This window comes from Melozone crissalis, unplaced genomic scaffold (assembly GCF_028551555.1).
Source record: "Melozone crissalis strain CALT ecotype California unplaced genomic scaffold, PUWL_Pcris_2 ptg000045l_1, whole genome shotgun sequence".
Lineage (NCBI taxonomy): Eukaryota > Metazoa > Chordata > Aves > Passeriformes > Passerellidae > Melozone > Melozone crissalis.
Window position 1 is genome coordinate 9,978,004 of NW_026535823.1, and position 6,000 is coordinate 9,984,003.

Sequence of the window (6,000 nt, forward strand, 5' to 3'; positions counted from 1 at the left end):
ATAGAGTAGATTTGGAGTAGACTTGCTGTGGAGTTTTGTTTATTTGTTTGTTTGGGTTTGTTTTATAATCAGTAAAATGCAGCAGACCAAAGTTTTGCTGCAGTTAGTCTTATTAGAAATGTAGGTTATTCCTAACCTGAAACCCACTCAAGTGGGTTATGAAATTATCTGAAGAGTGCTACCATCTCTAAAATATTTCCATCTGCTGAAAGGCTTTGACTTGGCAAACATAAGAGAACACAGAGGCTGGGAATTAGGAGAGATTGGATGTGATGTTTGGGCTGATGGAATCAAGAAAGGACTGGGAGCATATTCTTTTGGATGTAGGATTGAGTTGGTTTCAAGGCATCTTCTACTTGGGAAAATGTGCATAGCTGAGATGGGGGCAGTGATCAGAGCATCCCTGGGATGAATTCTGGTTTTGATGGAGGTATTAGAAAGCTTCCTGCTGAATCTGATGGTACAAGAGTTTAGGCTGCTGGGAGAAATTCCACATGATTTCTGCCATTTCTTTGTGTCAGATCTGATCTTTGCTTTTAGGATTAACTGCAATGTATCTGTAACTTTCAGTGAGCTTTGGCTTTTTATTCCTGGAACTGTAGACAATTCAGGTTTCCCATAACATTATCCTCATCCCAACTGTGAACAAGTTACTACTGCTTCTTATAATTTATTGTCTTTCTGTTCCTGAATGTCTGTGTGATCCAGCTGGTCACCAGCACCACCTTCCAGTGCTTCATTAGCTTTTATGCACAGGGAATTGTTGCAATGGATAAGTTGACCATGCTAGTTGGAAGAGTAGAAGCTTTTGGAGAATGACTTTGCTTCCTCTAGCTGTCATTAGGGAGTGCACACACACATACCTGTATATACATATATAGAAACAAATATTATGTGTTTCAATATAAACTCATTTAGCATTATTCTTATTTAATTTATATTTTAATCTAGTTGTAAACCAAAGTATTACAGCTTGTGAAATGATGTCTCTCTGAAATAGGAGGAACCTTTTTTTAGGTGGGAATTCTGAAAGGTCTTTGGTGACAAAAACATGGATAGGAGCAAGACTTAAGAACTTGTGCTGCTGGGAAGTTGCAGCCTTGAAAGGATTTGAAACTTGCTGAGTAAAGTTGAATAGTGGGGCCTTCTGAAGGTGTTCTTCATGGTCCTTAACAGTTTTGTTGTAAAACAAGGACGTTCTGGCAAAGCTAGAAATAAAAGGGAAGAAAGCAGAAAATCAGACTGTGACCTGGCACAGCCAGGAGCTGGGGAGGAAGCCGCAAAACCAGCCACTGATGTATTTAGTGTGTAATTTAAAGTTTTAGGAAATGAGCCATTGCTATTTAGTGGTGTCTAGAAGTGGTTGGGGGTTTGTCAATAACTTCTGTAAAGGCACGTGTTCTGCTGTCACCAATGGGAAGAAATAATGGGTTCAAAGATAAGATCTTGCTGGTATTTCTGTGCCAGGGAGCAATCATCTTTCTGAGGAATGAGCAAGTGCTAAGAACAAATTCACCTCTGATATGTCCCACAGGCCTGGCAGTGGCTCTGCTTCCTCTAGGGAGGAGGAAGAGAGCTGAAATAAGGAGAGAGCTAATCTGCTTTCAGCCCTGGCTGGTGCTGGTGGCCCTGGAACCACACAGGGGAATGGGTAGAGAGGTGGAACAGCAGAACAGCATCACTGGAGAGGTAGTGCATGTATCTGGCATGCCATGGATGCTGTGGGCAGGGAAATGCTGGGTGTAGAACCTGCACAGGGGCAGGAGCATGCAGGAAATGCTGCTGCCTTGTGAGACAGGTGTCCAAAGATGCCTATCCTGGCACAGCTGAGCAGCACCAGTGTTTTCCTTGCTGGAGCTGTGAATAGTAAGAAGGAAAAGGGGTCAGTCCCCTGTGAGGGCAAGATTTGCTGTGAGCATTTCAAAAATGCCATTGGAAGGAACTGAAGGGTGGGAAGTGAAGAGTGGAAGGGGCAGTACTAGACTTCCAAGTGCCATTTTCTGAGTTTTCTAGCAAGTGTTGAAGACTGAAGTTTGTTTTTGTTTCAGTGCTTTCTCCTTTACCTTTATAACTTTTCCTATTTAAACTCCACAGCTCAGGGAAGGGTGCAGAGAAGATGGAGCCAGACCCTTCCTGGAGGCACACGGTGGAAGGAGGAGCAGCAGTAGGCAGCAGTTTATACCAGGGAAAATCAGGTTAGGTATGATAAAACATTATCTCACCATGAGTACAGTCAAACAGCATTGGAGCAGGTATTCCAGAGAGGTTGGGAAGTCTCCACCATGGGAGAGTGCAGCCTCCAAGTTCCTGTTTCCATTAGACTGTGCCAAGCTGTATTTTTGTTACTTTTTTTTTTTAGTTTTATCATATAAAATTGGCAGCTTTACTGGCCTTCCTAGTTTGTATCAGTTAAGCTTTTGGAACATGTTCAGGTATTTTTAAATACTGCTGTGTAAGTTCCTTGTTTAATCTGACATATTCTGATTTATTATTTTACTGCAGTTACCTAGGGCAGTACTTAAAAATCAGTGCATTAATTTTTTTGCAGACTTTTAGCTTAGTTTTTGATAATGTACCTAACACCCTTGCCCTCAGATCTATGGTGAAATAGCTGCATTATTTTTATACTGCAGTGAGACTTATTTATTTAAACCTTCCCATTACCTTTGCAGACAGACCCAATATCATTGGCTATGAAACTGTGAAACTAATGAGAAATGAAAAATGAAGTTGGATTGTTTCATTTACTGCTGGACAAAAAATACAGAAAGTGGCAGTATAAAAAGATTAAATACAGTTTAAATTAGTTACTCAAATGACAGAATGGTTTGGGTTGGAAGGGACCTTAAAGCTCATCTTATTCCAACCCCACTGCCATGGGCAGGGATGTCTTCTGCTACAACTCCAATAGGAGTTACTGAGTTTGGGGCAGGGGGAGGAGTCACAAAGCTAGTCTGAGAGAAACAAATTTTAACTTGGTGATGCCAATTAATTGGCTCCCCACTTGGTCAAGTTTTAAAAGCTGTTTCTTGAGGTTTCCCTGGCTCTGCTCATTCATCTACATATCTTGGGCATTGGTTTGATATGGGGGTTTGTGCCTCCGAGAGTGTTTTCTGAGAGTTTACATGTCTAAGGAACCTCTCTGAATTACTGTGAAGCTTTCCTTGAACCCTTCCTTGCCTGTGCATTGGTAACTGAACACAGCTCTTGCCTGCAAGAGGCCAGTGGGAGGAGGGTGGCAGCACTGGGTGACACTAACAAATGGACAGTGCAATTCTCAGGCTGACAGATTGGATTTTGGGAAGGGGCATGAGGCCCCAGCCCCACTGTGGCTGTCCCCAAGCCCCGCTGTGGCTGTCCCCAGGCTCCAGGATGTTCTTTCAGTCAATGTTTGTTTGCAGGGGCTGTTTACAGGGCAGCCTGGATCTCCACCAGAGGTGCAGAGAAGGAGGGTGTCGGTGCATGCAGGCACTTTTCTGAAGTTTTAGAAGATTTCCTAAGCCAGGGTTGTGCTGTTGGGGGAAGCAGCCCAGGTGGGATTGAGAGTAGAATTTTGTCATACCCTTTGCTTAAAACTAATTCCTTGGGCTTTCCCTCTAAGGCACTGGCCTGGGCAGAAAGCTGACACCAGGCAGCTTCCAGGGCTGTGCTGTCACAGGGCAAGTGCCAGTAAGGAGCTTTGGGAAGGGAGAGAGGAGTGGTGTTGTTCAATGTGTTGGTGGGTAACATGGCTGACAGTTAGGACAGGCAAGAGCAAAACAGACTTTTGTGAATAAGGTCTTTTAGAGGCTGAATGAGGAGGAGAATAACATGCAGCTGTGTGTTCTTGCTGTAACATATTCCTCACCTCATGCCCCACACTTGCAGGGAGAATTAGCCAAGGATGAGAAGATGGATCAGATGGTAATTCATGGAAATGGAAGCAAGGTATTCAAAACACTGCTTTAGTCTGAAAAGGGAAGGGAATGAATGCAGTTTTCCCAAGCCTCTAGTGTGTGAACACTAGCTGAAGCTCCTATGAGCTATGTCCCCATTGTCCCCAGAGCTCCCCTCATTTCCCTGGTGTCACCCCACCTTTCCTGCACAACACTGTGAATATGATATCTGTAGCTCTTTTTAAAACTTTGGATTTTTCCATTAAAACTGCTCAGAGCAGGAAATGCTGTCCTACTGCAGGAGCAGACAGGATGTGACCCCCAAACAAAGCATGGATAGTTGAGTAGTGGGAGAGAGAATTTTAAGAGTTAACAAGGGAAGTGGCTTTGTATAGCAATTTGCTAATCAAATTTCATCTTGTAACAAACTTAACTGACAATCAATTTCTAAAATACAAAAGCCTCTTAGAGGAAATAGTCAAGTATATCTTCACCAGAAAGATTTAACTGGGATAACTTAATAAAGAGCACAGGATTTTTTTTTCCTCTTTTTTTTTCTTTTTTTTTTTTTTCTTTTAAGCAATCACTCCAGAAATGGAGTTGCATTAAGCAGCAGTGATTCACAGGACAGTAACTACCTCTCTCTCTTGGAGTGCTGAGGTTACCACACTACACACTCTAGCAGCAAAGCTTTCACTTTAAAGAGATTTGTTTTCCTTACCTCTGTGTTTCAGAAATGCAAGTCTGCTTTGTAAAGTGACTCTAATGAAAATGGCATCTGGCAGGAGCAACGGGAGTCCCTTGGGGTCCACAGTCCTTCTTGGCCTCCAATTCCTTACTGTGACCCTTTGCAGGTTGGCCATGGGGCTGTGACAGGTCAGGAGGACTTTGTCACCTCCCATGTGCTGCGTGACAGTGAACTGTCCTCTGGGCCAGAGCTGTGAGACCACATTCCTGCACTGGGAAATCAGTTAATGGTGGCAAAGGTAAAGAGAATCCATCTCCCTCCTGCCTCCAAGGCAGCAGGCAGCAGTGAAAAAAAAAAAAAAAAAAAAAAAAAAGCAATAAGATAAAACACAAACACTTTTATATGTTGTTCATTAGTCAGCAGATCTGACTCTGCAAATTTATATATATATATATACATACAGAGAGCAAATCTCTCATGTGAAAAGGTGCCATTTTTTTTCTAAACAGTCCCTTTCCAAACTAGAACAGCACTTTAAATAGGTTCCTCTTTAAAAAAAAAAAAGAAAAATTAAAAAAAAAAAAAAGAAAAAGCAAACCCTTTTCTGCCGCAATGCACTTTAACTCGTCAGAGGATACAGCTGTGGCTGGCTGGGGACACAGCTGTACAGGCAGGCAGCTCCTGGGCAGGCACAGCTCGGGGGGAGCAATGCTGCCAGAGCCTGGCCATGGCAGCTCTACCTCCAGCAGCCCCCCGGGCCCACAGGAGCAGCCCCACCGCGCCCAGGCACCTGTGGGGCTGCTGGCTGCCAGGAGACTTTGGAATCTTGCAAGAGAAACCCACCCTTGCCTGGCAAGAAGATTTAAAACCCGTTTTTTAACAGGTCAGAAGTTGCACCCAGTTAGAACCCAGCTGGCAGCCCAGGGCTGAGCTGAGCAGCAAAGCCAGGAGAAAGCTGTTACTGGGGTTGTGGGCTTTTTCCATAACGTGAATATGGAGCCCTCGTCAGTTCTGTTTGGTTTTTTTTTTTCTTTTTTAATCCAAGTTTGTGTGTCCCACATTGATTCTGCTCTGAGCTGGTTTGCAGAGTAACCATTTGTAACAGAAATTGTGCTGTCACCTTCAACTAGTGACCTATAAATCAAAACTTTTTAGGACAGGTGTCCTAACACTCAAGACTTACTTTCACAGTTAAGAAATTTCCTGCTGTACTAATTATTCTTTTTTTTATTATTTTATTTTATTTTCAATTGCAGTCCTTATTTCAATTTTAAAAAGTCAGTGTTCAGACTAGTCTGGAGTAGGCTGAAGAGTAAGCCTGCTGTAACTTGTGGATATCAGACTGTTCTTCAGTGATTTTCCAAGCTGTTTCCAAACTGGCCCTCCATGACTGCTTCCCTCTTCCTCTTCCAGCAGGCACTGGCAAACAAAAGTTCC